The sequence below is a fragment of the Melospiza melodia genome, chromosome 24 (assembly GCF_035770615.1).
Source record: "Melospiza melodia melodia isolate bMelMel2 chromosome 24, bMelMel2.pri, whole genome shotgun sequence".
Lineage (NCBI taxonomy): Eukaryota > Metazoa > Chordata > Aves > Passeriformes > Passerellidae > Melospiza > Melospiza melodia.
Genome location: NC_086217.1, coordinates 7077675 through 7092234, shown reverse-complemented (window position 1 = coordinate 7092234; position 14560 = coordinate 7077675).

The window sequence follows — 14560 nt, the reverse complement described above, 5'->3', positions numbered from 1 at the left end:
TTAAAGGTGGTTCCAGAGGGAAGGCAAGGTCCTTTTGTAGCCCTTTGGCCAGGCTTGTGGTGTCCTGTGAGAGCAGAGCAGGCACAATCAGCACTTCCCAAGGAGCACCTGGACCCAGCAGAGTTAATTAAAATGCATTTTTCAGGCAGAAGTTTCGTTTTGCCTGGCAGTTCTATTCATAATTACCCAGTTCTGTGTAGCACTAATAAGTGGGGATGGAGCAACGGGGAATTAGCTAATTTCTCCACTTGCCATAAAAGTTATTGAGGAGAATGTCAGGATTTGTGGTGTTGAGAGCAAGTGGTGACAGAGATGAAGCTGGGACTGATTCCTACCTCAAAATACAGCAAATCCCACTGCTCCCAACCCCTATGTTAATTATGGCAGCACTCGGGTGCAGAGCTCAGTGTTTGGCTCACTCAATTCACCTTCCCTGGCCTCATTGGTGACCTCCTCAGCCTCTCTGGTGGTGGCCCCAGGTGCTGTGGTGGCCTGGGCAGCCTGGCACCACCCCTGGTGAGGGTAGGACATCCCAAGTGTGACCAGAGGGACACTTTGATGGCTGTGCCAGGACAGGAGGAGCCCCTGGCCAGCAACAGTGCCCTGGGTGCTGTGGTGGGATGACCCAGGCTGAGCCAGAGCCGTGGTTCAGTTGATGAGGAGGTGTTTGGTCAGAGGTTGGACTTGATGACCTCAAAGGTCTTTTCCAGCCTGGTTAATTCTGTGATCCCTCCCTGGGAATGGGGCACAGGGCAGATCTGAGCAGGGGGACAGGCTGGGCAGGTCTGAGCAGGGGGACAGGCTGGGCAGGTCCTGTGACCCTGCAGGAGCCTCAGGGGTGGGGGCTCAGAGGCAGCAGAGAACAGGAGCAGCTGGTGGACACTTATCTGGAAGGATGGGAATGATGGGAGGCACCTAGGGGACAATTAAACTGGGTTTTTGTTCATTGTCACTCCTACAGCAGGGGCCTGGTGTCCCCTTGTAACAGCAGTGCCGTTCCAGCAGCAAAGCAGCAATTCCTGTACCTGGGAAGGCTCGGGGTGCTCACACATGAAAATAGACAGGACTGTGCCCGTTCCTGGAAAGACAGAGTGCAGGAAAACTGCTGGGAGGCCCCAGAGGTGCTGCTGAGGCGAGAGCGGCCACTCCAGCAGTCACATCCTCCCAGCAGCTCTGCCATTCTTCCCCCAGCAAAAACACCAGGAATGTTTCCCAAGATAAGGATCAGCTCTGCTCCCAATTGCCCTGGAAAGATGCTGGAAAATGATGAGGAAATTAAGGACTGCAGGGTAATTAACACCTGTCAGCGTGGGGTTAAAAAAGCAGATCTTGTCAAACAATCTCCAATCAATTCTCTGAAGTTCTTCCAATTGGGGCTGGCAGGATGGAGGGGAGGTGCAATGAGTTCCACCTTTCCCATGGCCCTGGATCCTGTGCTGCTGGATAATCTGAGAGGGAATTTCATGCCTGCACGTCCCTGGAGGAGCTGGTGGCAAAGGAGGAGCTCAGAGAGGGCTTCACCCTCACAAGGGCCACCTCAGGGGTGTTTGGGCACTCAGGGCAAGGCCACACACACTTACAGCACTGAGCTCAGCAATCCAGGGATAAGAGTGAAATTTTCACTGGTGAAAGTTTCAGGAGAGGCAAAGAATTTAGGATGAAAAGAGCAACAAAAGAGGGAAATTCTGAGTGAGGGTGGGCTGGGTCCTTTGAAGAGGAGATGTCCTGATGCCACCAATTCTCTCAGACCTGCAGGGACCAGAGCAGGGCTGCTGGGGTGGACATGGATATCTGAGTGGAAAGGCATTCCAGCTCAAAACAGAGTTGAGAAAATGGTTTTCAATGAGGTTTTTACAAAGCTCAGCATTTTAATTCAAAGTGAGATGCTGAGGTGACAAGGTCACTGCATATAAGCACTTTTAGGGGGTGAAAAGTGTAGGGTATTAAACAGCTCTTTAATCCAGGCTCAGGAGGAGCAGCTGCTGAAAGCTGGGGCCAGATCCACTGCCCTGGAAATAAAACTGTCAGGGAGACACAGAATGGGGGTTGTGTGCCTCCAATAAATGCTGGGAGGCTGCCAGCACTGCCTCATTGCCACAGGGATGCTCTGAATCCACCTTCCTCCCAGCTGTTCTCCACAGCTCAGCCAGTGCTCCTGTCACTTGAAGCTCCTTCCAACCCCGGGGTGTTTTCTGCCCAGGGAGGAGGATCTGTGCCCACAAGGTGTTTCTGCCCCTGCAGTCACACACTTAAAGGCATTTAATAATGAATGGGGCTTGGAAGAGCTTTCAGGAGCATTTCCTTTCCCTGCAGAGCAGAGGGGACGTTGGAAGGAGAGACCTTGGGAAGTGACTCACGCCAGGCACAGAGTGAGTCAGGAGCACTCTGGGGATAGGATGCAGCTCCCCATCCTCTCTCCTTGTCCAGATGCCAGGTAGCAGCTCTTCTGTTCTGCCTCCAGCTTCGGGAAGTGCTTCTTTATTTCCCTGAATTTGAAGCACTTTTTTATTTATTTGAATTTGAGCTTCGGGGCTGCCGACAAAGCTCGGCTGCTGCCAGAAGAGCCTCAGCCCTGCAGTGACCACGGGGTGCTGGGGACTGAGGGGGGACAAACCTCACAGGTGACCTGCACAGTGTGTCCCCGTCACCCACACGTGCCCAGGAAGGTTTCTCTGCTCTCCTTGCTGCCTCTCCTTGCTTGGCACAAGGCTGCACCAGGTCAGAAAGCAGCTCAGGGCTGGCTCAGGGGGCTGCAGAGGGTTTAGGGTCACACTGCTGCCCCAGAGCCCTTCAGGAGCTGGCTCTGCTCAGGGGCTATGTGGCAGTGCCTGCAGTGATCCAAACAAAGCTCAGGAGCTCAGCACTCATTCCATGAAGAATTTTTTCCTAATATCCAATCTAAACCTAATGCAGGCTGAGCCCATTCCCTCTCCTCCTGTCCCTGTTCCCTGGGAGCACAGCCCAAACCCCCTGGCTGTCCCCTCGTGTCAGGAGCTGTGCAGAGCCACAGGAGCCCCCCTGAGCCTCCTTCATGCAAGCAGAGAGTCCAGGATGACTGCTCTGAGTGATAGCAGAGAGCCTTAGTGCTCATTAGAGACAAATTGCACTGCCTGCTGTGAGCAAAATAAAGAGGCATTTACCCAGGCTTTCCTGGAGGCTGTGTTTGCACAGAAACATCCCCTCCATGGGCTGAAGAGCTGCTTTCGGTCTCTGAGGGGGTAAATGAGGGCTGCCTGGCAATGGGGTGGCCATAGGGTGGTCTCCTTGTTGTGCCCTCTTGGAGGGAGGTTGGGTTTATCACCAGCTGGGGGCTGTGTACAAATCACAAATCAGGATGGGACTGCTGGGAACGTGCCTTGAGCTGTTCTATTTTCCAGTATCACTCTCATTCCATGGTTATGACAATGGGAAGATGCCATCAGCTCACATCCCAGGCAGCCGACACAGAACTCAATGTTACAACTCACATTAAAAGTTTTTTGACCAATCACACAAAGCAAAAGCACATTGACAGTAGTTTCATCCAACCACTCTAAGCACAGGTACCTTTGGTTAAACAATGCTTGCTTATTTCAAATACAATACCTGCTTGTGAACCTTAAAACAGAATGCACAGAGCTCTGTTATTGAGCTTAGAACTCCCTAATATCTCACTAGATAAACTTTTCGGCAGCTTAGGGAGTTATTCTAGACAAGCATTAATATACAGACCATTGTTTTATTTGTCCTTACTTTTCTACTTTTTAAATAATTTTTCTGCTGGCCAATCTCATGGCTGTTACTTAGCTCTAACCACAGTTCTGCTGTCTCTGAGGCCTTTTGCAGCTTTCCCAAAACCCTCTGATTTTATGGATTCCCACAGGCCTGGGGACATGCAGAGCTGGCTGTAAATACAAGCCAGACAAGCTTCACCACCGGAGCAGTTTGGCTTGGATTTTGGTTTGATCTCCTGCACCACCACATCCCCCCGAGGCTGCTGAAGTGCTGCAGTCAGCTCAGTAGAGTGTGACCATCACCCACCAGCTCTCCCTGTCCCTCCAGGCTGGGCTGCTTGCCAGGGCACAGCCACTGCTGTGGTGTGAGGGTCCCCAGGATGAGGTGAGAGATGAGAATTTGATTTCATGTTCTCAGAAGGCTGATATATTATATAATATATTAATGATATATTAATGATATATTATATTATATTATATTATATTATATTATATTATATTATATTATATTATATTATATTATATTATATTATATTATATTATATTATATTAATGATATATTATATCATATTATATTATATTAATGATATATTATATTATATTATATTATATCACATTATATCACATTATATTATATTACATTACATACATTATATTATATCACATTATATTATATCACATTATATTACATTATATTATATTCTAAAACTATACTAAAGAAAGAAAAAGGAGACATCAGAAAGCTAGAAAGGCATGAATAATAAAAACCTGTCACTGACTAGAGAGTCCAACACAGCTGGACTGTGATTGGTCGTTAATTAAAAACAATTCACATGCTGGGGGAACAATTCTCCAAATCCCATTCCAAAGCAACAAAACAGGGAGAAGCTGAAGCTTCCCAGCTTCCCAGGAGAAGAAATCCTGGTGAAGGGGTTTTTCATGAAATATCATGGTGACACAGGAGAACAGCAGGTCCTGCTGTGGGTGAAAAGGGAAAGCCCCCAGCAGCTGCAGCAGCAGTTTCTCCGTCTCCCCCAGGCAGGCCAGGCTGTGTCTGACCTGCTACCCCCCCCTCTGGCCCTGCTCTGAGCACTGGGGCTGCTCATTCATGGTTTTCACCCAGCCCTGTTATGTTGGAAGGAATTTTTTTCCAAGGCAGCCTGGTAGCAGCTAATTGAGGAGATCAAAGAGTTCAAGAAAGGGATTTAGTCAAATGTTGGATTATCTGATTAATTGCCTTCCAGTGCACGTATTTTTCCCAAGGTAAATTCAAGTTAGCACCTGTTGAAGAGGTTATTACTCACTGTCTGGGCTCTGCTGCATTGGAATTCAAAGGTTTTCTGTGCTGGAATCCAAAGGCTCTCCATGTAAAACAGGACAATTTCTCATTCTCTGCTGGCAGCCACCTCCTTGCTTTGTAATTAAATAAATTTTACATGGTCAAAACACGCAGCCACCACATCCAGATGTGTCCCCAAGTCTGAACTGCCCTGCTCTCCAGGACACTGTGAATGCATCTTCCCATCAGAGCCAGAGGTCTCAGAGCAGGCACTGCCCTCCCAACAGAGGGGCTGTTGGAACAGAGGAGCCCTAAATCAGCTGGTGGAGGGGTTTGGCAGGGGATACTTAGGCAATGGTGATGATGTGGAAGGGTCATTTCACCCCTGGAAGCTCAGGCTGGTGCTGACACTGATGCCTCAGGTTTTAGTTTCTATATTTTTCACATTCTGTGCTGCTTTAGCATGTGGGTCTGGGTTCACATCAGGGGATGGTGAGCTCTGTGCACAGAGCAGGGAGACAAAACAATTCCTGCTCCAGCTGGGCACCAAGGACAAATGATCCAAATCTCAGCCCAAGAGCACAAACACCGTGGGCTGGAGAGAGAAAAACAAGGATGGGACTGGATGGGCTAAAGCTGGAATGGGACAATGAACTGAAAGGTGCAAATGGAGCAGAACTGATCACAGGGACAGACCCCGTGCCCGGTTGTGCATTTTGGGGCCATTTTGGTTCATCTTGGGTGCAGCCCTGGCTGGGTTCTTGTGCTGCCCAAGGTGCATCCATTGAGGAGAGCCTTTGAATAAATCCCTCCTTTATTCTGTAGCTCTGCCCCTCGCTCAGCTCCCCTGGGGATGGCAGTGACAACCAGAGCAGTGGGGTCACAGCACACAGAGCAAACCCAGAGCAGCTGTTCCTCAGGGTGCTGTGCTTGGCAGGATCCCCTCCACATCTCACACAGTTTTGCTCAGTTTCTCCTGTGCTCCCTGGTGCTCTGGCAGGGCTCTGCAGCTGATCCCAAAGTGCCAGCAGTGCCCAGGACTGAGGGGTCAGAACAGCACCATAACTCACCATGACTCAGCAGCAAGGGAGCCAGCTCTGCTCTGAGATGTTCCCAGGGCAGGGAGGTGACTCCAGCCCCTGGGGACTACGGGCTGAGGCCATCCACACACATTAGAGGGATGATAAAAAGGGAACGAGTGCAAAAAGAGCCATAAAAATGATTTGAGGGTGGAAGAGAACACTTTGAAGTGAAGGATTTAAAACCTCAACCTGTTTAGCTAATTGAGGAGACACTTGAAAGACAATGTGCTCACAACACAGAGAGGCTTAATGTGGAAAAACACCAAGTTCTGAAGGGCTCCTCAATAAACTGGGAGAAGCAACAGGAGCAGGGCCTGGGAGCTGAAGCCAGACATTTTTAGAGTGGGAAAAAAATTGTGCAGATCTTTCCCAGGAAGGATGATACAGGAACAAGCACCCTTAGAACTAATAAACTCTCTCACTCTTAATTATTTAAAGGTATCTCTGTAGTATAAGTTGTGTCCTGGGTCCAGCATGGTTTCACTCACCTCTCTGCTCCCTGGAGCAGCTCCAGAGCATCCTCAGCTCCCCAGCAGGCCTGGCAGAGAGAGATGTTCATCCTTCAGCCCCAGCTGACCCCACATGCTCCAGGAGTCCCCTCACACACTGTCCTGGCCACTCTTTCCAAGGGGAGGTTGATTTCCTGAGGAATCTAAAATATTGGGCAACCAAGTGCAAGAATGACATGCGGAAGCACTAAAATCCTCTCAGGGTTTTACACATGGTTCTATTTGTCCTCACTTTCTACTTTTTACATCATTTTTCTGCTGACCAATCTCATGGCTACTGTTTATCCATCTCCTGGCCATCTCCAGCCATGTGCTGGCAGCTCTCACCTCCCAGTGAGCAGAGCTGGACCTGCCAGCCAGCAAACACCCTGCCCTTTCCCAGTACAAACAGGCCTTTGGAAGATCTCCCTGAGGGCTGCCCTTTTCCTTGTTCTTGCTGATCCACCTCCCTGAAACCCAGGCTCTTCTGCTGCAGGTTTAACCCACAGAACAATCTTCCAGCAGGGCTGAGAGCATTGGCTTGCTGCCTTGTTTGAGGATGGATGTGGGCAATGGAATGCCTCAGGCTGTTCTCTTTTCCAGGGAAGAACCAGATGCATCTTGATTTCCCAGTGCAGCCCTTTTGGTTGCCACGATGTCTTGGAGATCATACATTATTAAAATAATGATGAATATTTCTTGTGCACATGCAGTGCACAGCACAACAGAGAGCTGGAAGGGTTCAGGGTGGGTTTGAGGATGGGGCCACAGGGAAGGTTTGGAGGAACCCTTGTGGCTGCCATGCTGTGATCAGCCCATCACAAGGCCATGGATGAGCCAGCAAAGGTGATGGCCAGGCTGGGGGCAGCTCTCACTCCCAGCAACCTCAGCCTGTTCTTTAGACACAGCTCAACATTAAACCAGACATTAAATGAGCACTGTGTGCTGGTGGAGGGCGAGGAGATGGCTCCTGACAAAGCACTTCTTCACTCTCCTGCCTTGGCAGTGTTAATAGAGGTGTTTTATTGTCATCTGCTCCATCCTGCTGCCTCCTGGCTCTGCTCCAGCTGCAGAGGTCAGCTGCACTCGAGGAGATCCCAGCTGGCACCCAAATGTCTCATTGATTTGCAGAGGTGCTGCTTGTTCTGCCCCCAGCCCGAGCAGTGGGGCTGAGCCTTGGCTCTGTCAGTGCCACAGGTCCCTGTCCCTCTGTCCCTCCTGTCCCTCTGTCCCTCCTGTCCCTCTGTCCCACCTGCCCAGCCTGGCTGAGCAGCAGATGCTGGCCCTGCCCCAGCCCAGATGTTCCACACAAAACAATCAGGGGACAAACGAGTCCCAGGAGGGGACAGATGAGGAAAGTGGCCTGGATGATGCAAGCAGGGACAGGAGCATGGAGCTGTGGGCAGGCAGAGCTGGCACCTGGGCTCGCTGACCACCAGGCTGAGCTGGCTCCTCTGTGATCCCCAAGTGGACACACAACTGGTTCCTCTAATGAGCTCTGATGCCTTAAATTCGAGTTTTCATATTTCCCAGTCTCTGCACTGCATTGGGAAATAACTCTGAACTCCACAGAAAGTGTCAGCAAGGTCTCCTCACAGCTCAGGCACACAGAACAATCCTTTTCCAGCCCCAGAACCAAGGACACTGCTGCAGCTCCAGCCCCAAAAGGTGCAAACAACAGGGAATGGAGGAGAGCAACCTGGGAGGGTGGGACTGCATCCCCTGGAGCTGGGACTGGACACTGAACCCAGCATGGAAATGGACCAGAACTCATCAAAGGGTGAAAACTCCTGACTCTGAGTCCATCCTGGCTCCATCTTGGGTGCAGCCCTGGCTGGGCTCTTGCACTGCCCAAGGGGGATCCTTTGAGGCCTTCTAATAAATCCCCACTTTATTCCTTTAACTCTGCCCAGCCTCTGTTCCAGGAGGCTTTTCAGGCATCAGCCCCAAAATCACTTTCTCTGATCTGTCAGGCAGCCACCCCCACCCACTCCCTCTGCATTTCCCAAAGGGAAGTTTTATTTCCTTTATGGTTTTATGTATTTTATTTATAATTAGCACATGATGCATTATGAAATGAAATGCCTCCCCTGCACTAAGCCCATTACCTTTGTCAGCCCAACCTGGAATTGCATCTTTTGTCTGTCTGACAAGACCCTAGTCCTACAAAGCCTCAAAGTGTGGCAGTAATTGTCCTTGCTGGCCTTTAATCCAGCATTAATAACCTTCCACCCATGTTCTCCTCATCCCATCTGGCCATCCCTTGTGGCCTTTTCACCTGGGGGCTTTGGGAATTCCCAGGGATCTGTCTGGAGCCCAGGGCACAGCCCAGGATGTGCCAACAGCCCTGTCAGGCAGCAGAGAGGGGGATTCATTCCCCTGCTTTAGGAGCAGAGGTAAACATCTCCCAGTGTGCAAAATTCACCTCAAAACCACCAGACCTGCTGTCCATCTGTCCAAAGCAGGGATTAGAGCTGAGCACTGGCCATGCTGGGACCTGACCCACTGGGAAGGAATCCCAGGACTGTAATTTTGCCTGGTACAGGCTCTCTCCCACTGCTCTCAGCTTTCCTCAGCAATTTCCCACATCTTCCAGCTTTGCTTTGTGAAGAACTCCTTTTTTCCCCTTGTTCTCCATTCAATTCTATTTGCAGTTGCTAACATCATCCACCCTCCAGGCTTTTAGTCAGAACTGCCTCTCTGCTTGTGGCTCTTTTACCTCCCAATACCTTTCTTTAGAGAACGTTTCACTTTTGTTCCTTTTCCTTTCCCCCTCTACAATTTTCTATTGCTAATTGTCATTAACTTGGAGAACTTGCTCCTTTTCAAGAGCAGATAATTAATTTCCAGGGCTGACATCTTTCTCCACTGTAATCAGATTCAAACCTCATTCCCTCGTGCCCTGTGTGCTGCCTTTTTGTGCTGGGAAGTGAGGGCTGATCTCATGAGGCTCTCAGCTTGTGGCCCCCAGCACGTCTGCTGGCACTGGCGCTGTGTCAGCTCTTCTCTTCTCTTCTCTTCTCTTCTCTTCTCTTCTCTTCTCTTCTCTTCTCTTCTCTTCTCTTCTCTTCCCTTCCCTTCCCTTCCCTCCTCTCCTCTCCTCTCCTCTCCTCTCCTCTCCTCTCCTCTCCTCTCCTCTCCTCTCCTCTCCTCTCCTCTCCTCTCCTCTCCTCTCCTCTCCTCTCCTCTCCTCTCCTCTCCTCTCCTCTCCTCTCCTCTCCTCTCCTCTCCTCTCCTCTCCTCTCCTCTCCTCTCCTCTCCTCTCCTCTCCTCTCCTCTCCTCTCTCCCTGCAAGGGAGAATCTCTCAGGGAAGATCACAGTGTGAGATTAGGGGGCAGGAGGGGGCTGGAGCCTCACAATTTTGGTAAAAAAATGGAATGAAAATGCCAACAAGCCACTCATTTATTGGTGAAGAATTGTTAGATCCCAAGCTCTCTGTGTGATCCAAGCAGGGAGGAGACTAAGGGTGGATTTGATAATCTCAGAGGTTTTTTCCCACATTAATAACTCACTGATTCTGAGATAAACCTTTGAATGGACCCAAAGCAGCCACAGATGGCTCACCCCACTGTCACAGAGCTGGTAAAGGAAGGCACAGAGGGAATGGCCTCAGTTCCTCCCCAGAAATGAGCCTGGAACCATCACGTCAGGGGTCCCCAGCTCCTCCAAAGGTTGTGCCCAGCTCAGCTCGTCCTCCCTGTCCCCTCACTCTGCCCAGGGCAGCCCTGGTTCCCCTGGGTCATGGGGAGCAGGGGGGTGGCACAGCTGGGACAGACTCAGCCTTAGGACAGACTGAGGGAACGGCCTCAGGTGTGCCAGGGCAACTCAGGGTGGGCACAGCAGGAATTTCCCCATGGAAAGGGGGCTCAGGGCAGGCTCAGGGTGGGCACAGCAGGAATTTCCCCATGGAAAGGGGGCTCAGGACAGGCTCAGGGTGGGCACAGCAGGAATTTCCCCATGGAGAGGGGGCTCAGGCCTTGGAAATGCCCAGGGAGGGTTCTAGTGCCCATCCCTGGACGTGCCCATGGAATTCCTGGAGGTGGCACTGAGTGCTCTGGGCTGGGGACAGGGTGGGGATAAGGCACAGGGTGGTCTCAATGGTCTCTGAGATCTTTTCCAGCCTCAGGCATTCTGTAATTCTGTGATTTTATATGATTATCCTCAAAATGCCCTGAATGTGCCAGGGTCTCTAGGGTTGCTGACCTGGACAATACCTCCCTCATGGACATGAGCCACTTTTCCTCGTGTGGCTTTCATCAAGCCTCCCACAATGCCACAAATATTCTGAATTTTCCACAGGGAGGCTGGAACCAGCCCTTCCCACGGACCAGAGGGGCTCAGGCACTGGGGCTGCTCCATCTGACAACTCCTTTATCCCAGTTCCCATTGGATTCTCAGGAACATTGAACCAAAATACCAAATTCAGGCTCAGGGTTTCTCCTCATTGCTGCTGGCACTAATCAAGATGAAGGATTTAGGAGTTTCCTAGAAGTGAACCCCAAAGTTTGCACATATAAGTGAGTTTCAAGGCCTTTGGACAAATTATTTCCAGCCTCAAATCACCCTCTCCACTGACAGCAACACCAGCACTCCAATTAGAGGGGCTGCTTATAACTCCATGAATGTCTTGTACAGCCTAAAAGCCTTTTAAATGAGGCTCACAGCCATGAACAAGGTAAATACATTTGTAGATTTGTTTGGGCAATTACAGTCATTTAAAAAACAATGCATAATAACAGACACGAATCTAATAAGCCTTTGCTAATTAAATGTATTAATGCCACGTTATAAAACGAATGCATCTTGCTGATATGTTACAGCTACTCCTGTGCTGTAAACGCTGCAGCAGTGACACGGGCAGGATTTGCATCTCTGGGCATTGCCTGTGTCCAGGAATAGCTGCAATAATTTGCCCCAGTGGAGCCAATCTCCTGCCCAGCCACCAGGCTCTCCTTTGTGTGCCTGCTCCTCGTTTTCCTCTGCTCTGTGAGCAACAGTGGCAGTAAAATGGAGCTGGTTAACCCCAGAGCATGGGACACCACTACAAAGCATTTGTGAAGACTCCACTTTGAACTGTGCTCCTCTGCCAATTATAATCTGCAGCAGGTTCAACATTCCCAGGCTGTGGAAAAGCCGTTTCTCTGTCCTGGGAGAGTTCAGTCAATTTTACCTGACATTCAGTGTTCAATAGCACAATTTCCCTTTTCTGGCTTTCATCTCTTTGCAAAATGTCACCAAACTGGACTTACCCAATTGACCACAGACCTTTGGAGGAGTCAGGCCCAAAGCAGCCCCGGGATCCAGGGAAAGGCTGAGAGCCAGGCTGAGATACCCTGGGCACCCCCAAACACCAACCTGGCTGTTTAAAGCCTTGTTTGCCCAGCTGGGCTGTGCTGGGGTGCTGGAGGAAGGGCTGGGGTAAAGCAGGTGTGGGGAGCTCAGTGGTGAAGGAGTGGGGCCAGGATGGAGGGGCTGTAGGGCAGGGAGCACCCTCAGGATGGGCCTGGACAGTGCCTGGTGGGACTTGTTCCAGTGATGGCAAAGTCACTCCCCAGGGTCCCCTGCTTCATGTAAAAGTGAGCAGCCATGTGCTCCCTGTTATTAAACAGCCTGAAAATGACAGAATCCCAGGATGGATTGGGTTGGAAGGGATCAAAGCCCACCCAGTGCCACCCCTGCCATGGCAGGGACATCTCCCACTGTCCCAGGGACCCCTCCCACTGTCCCAGGTGCTCCCAGCCCTGCCCATCCTGGCCTTGGGCACTGCCCGGGATCCAAGGGCAGCCACCCTGTGCCAGGGCCTGCCCACCCTGCCAGGGAACAATTCCTGAATTCCTAATTCCCAATCTCCCATCCAGCCCTGCCCTGGGTCAGTCTGAAGCCATTCCCTGGGTCCTGTCCCCATCCCTGTCAATTCTCTCTCTCTATCTTTGCTGCAGCTCCTTCAGGCCCTGCAAGGCCACACTGAGCTCAGCCCAAAGCTCCTCCTGCCCAGGTGAGCAATGCCAGCTGTGCCAGCCTCTCCTCCCAGCAGAGCTGCTCCACCCCTGGCATCATCCTGGAGCCTCCCTGGGCTCTGCAGCAGCTCCAGCTCCCACCCATGCTGGGATGCTCCAGCCCAGCCCAGGAGAGCAGAGGAAGGTGCACATGGCAGTGCCAAGTGGGCAGCTGTCTCCAAGAGCTCATGGATAGAAAACCTTGACCTTTGACTAATGAATCACTCCTAATAAAGAGCCTGTCCAGCTGGATTTAATTGCCTGGTTTGGGCAGATATGGCTGGAAAAATCTCATGCCTGTCAAGATTTTTTTTCCACCCCCTAAAGCATCAAATTATTCACCGTCCTCTTGTAGCATTTTGCAGCCAACTCTTTCCTGTGATGATTTTCAAAGGATGAAGAATGAGCACCCTGGTGACATTTCTAGTATCTATAAATATCTCCCCACTACCCTGCCTGCCCAACTGGTGAATTATGCAGGGAGATATATATAATAAAACAATCGGATCCATTTTGTTGTCAACAGACCATTCTTCTTCAGCTGACAAGGGAACAGCTCAGGCTGTGGCTCTGGAAAGAGCAGGCAGTGCCTGGGGAGTCACTGAGCTTCTCCTTTCCTGGATGTCCAGGGGCATCTTGGAGGGCAACACTGAGCAGAGAGAGGCCCTGCTGTACTGGGAAAAGGAGGAAAGGTTTTAAAAGAGAAGAAGAATGAAGTTTAGGTGTGACCATGTTCACAGGGGTCTTATGTTGAGGGAACAGACGAGGATCTGACTCCATTTTACAGAAGGCTTGATTTATTATTTTATGATATATATTACATTAAAACTATACTAAACAAATAGAAGAAAAGGTTTCATCAGAAGGCCAGCTAAGCTAAGAATAGAAAGGACTGATAACAAAGGTTTGTGGCTCGGACAGAGAGCTGATACAACTGACTGTGATTTGCCATTAATTAGAAACATCCAAGATGGACCAATCACAGATGCACCTGTTGCATTCCACAGCAGCAGATAATCATTGTTTACATTTTGTTCCTGAGGCCTCTCAGCTTCTCAGGAAGGAAAAATCCTAAGGAAAGGATTTTTCATAAAAGTTGTCTGCGACATTTAGGACAGTAAAAGTCTACCGAATGGCAGGAAATCCCACAGCCAGAGCACTGAGAATCACATGGAGTCACAAACAGCATCACTGAGGTTGGAAAAGATCTCAAAGACCATCCAGGCCAAGCTGTGCCTGATCCCCAGCTTGTCCCCAGCCCAGAGCTCTCAGTGCCACCTCCAGGAATTCCCTGGGCACCCCCAGGGATGGGCACTCCAAACCTCCCTGGGCATTTCCAATCCCTGAGCCCCCTCTCCATGGGGAAATTCCTGCTGTGCCCACCCTGAGCTCCTCTGAGGCCGTTCCCTCTGCTCCTGTCCCTGTTCCCTGGAGCAGGGCCCAGCCTGGGGCTGTCCCCTCCCGGCAGGAGTTGTGAAGAATCACAAGGTCCCCTCTGGTAAAAGCAGCCTTGAAGAAGTCCCAGTGAAGGACTAAACCAGTGTGATTGATTACCTGGAGCACAATGAACTTCCTTCCAGTCCTTCTCTTTTGTGTTTAATTCAGCAGTGCTCTGTTTATGCATCTCAACCTCCTGCATGGTGAAATACACAGAGAATTTAATGTGCCCAACTTTGCAGAGCTGTGGGAAGTGACCAGTTTGCATTTCATATCTAATTGGCAGGTTTTAATTTAAATTGGGAGAGATTTAATTTAATAGCAAAGCTTTCCCCAGCTAACAGACCTCTTCTAGCAGGCACTCATTATAGGGGATACTCTACAGACCCTGGTGCCTCATTTATGGGTTAGAGGCAATTTAAAGAACCCAGCTTAAGACAGCTCTCCCTCTTCCATTTGCAAATGGCTTTTCCTAAGCCATAACCAGCTCCTTCATCATTAATTTTTTGGGGCTGTGCCTTGGGGAGAGTGCCTAGCAATTAAACAAAGTTCTTACCAGAGAGT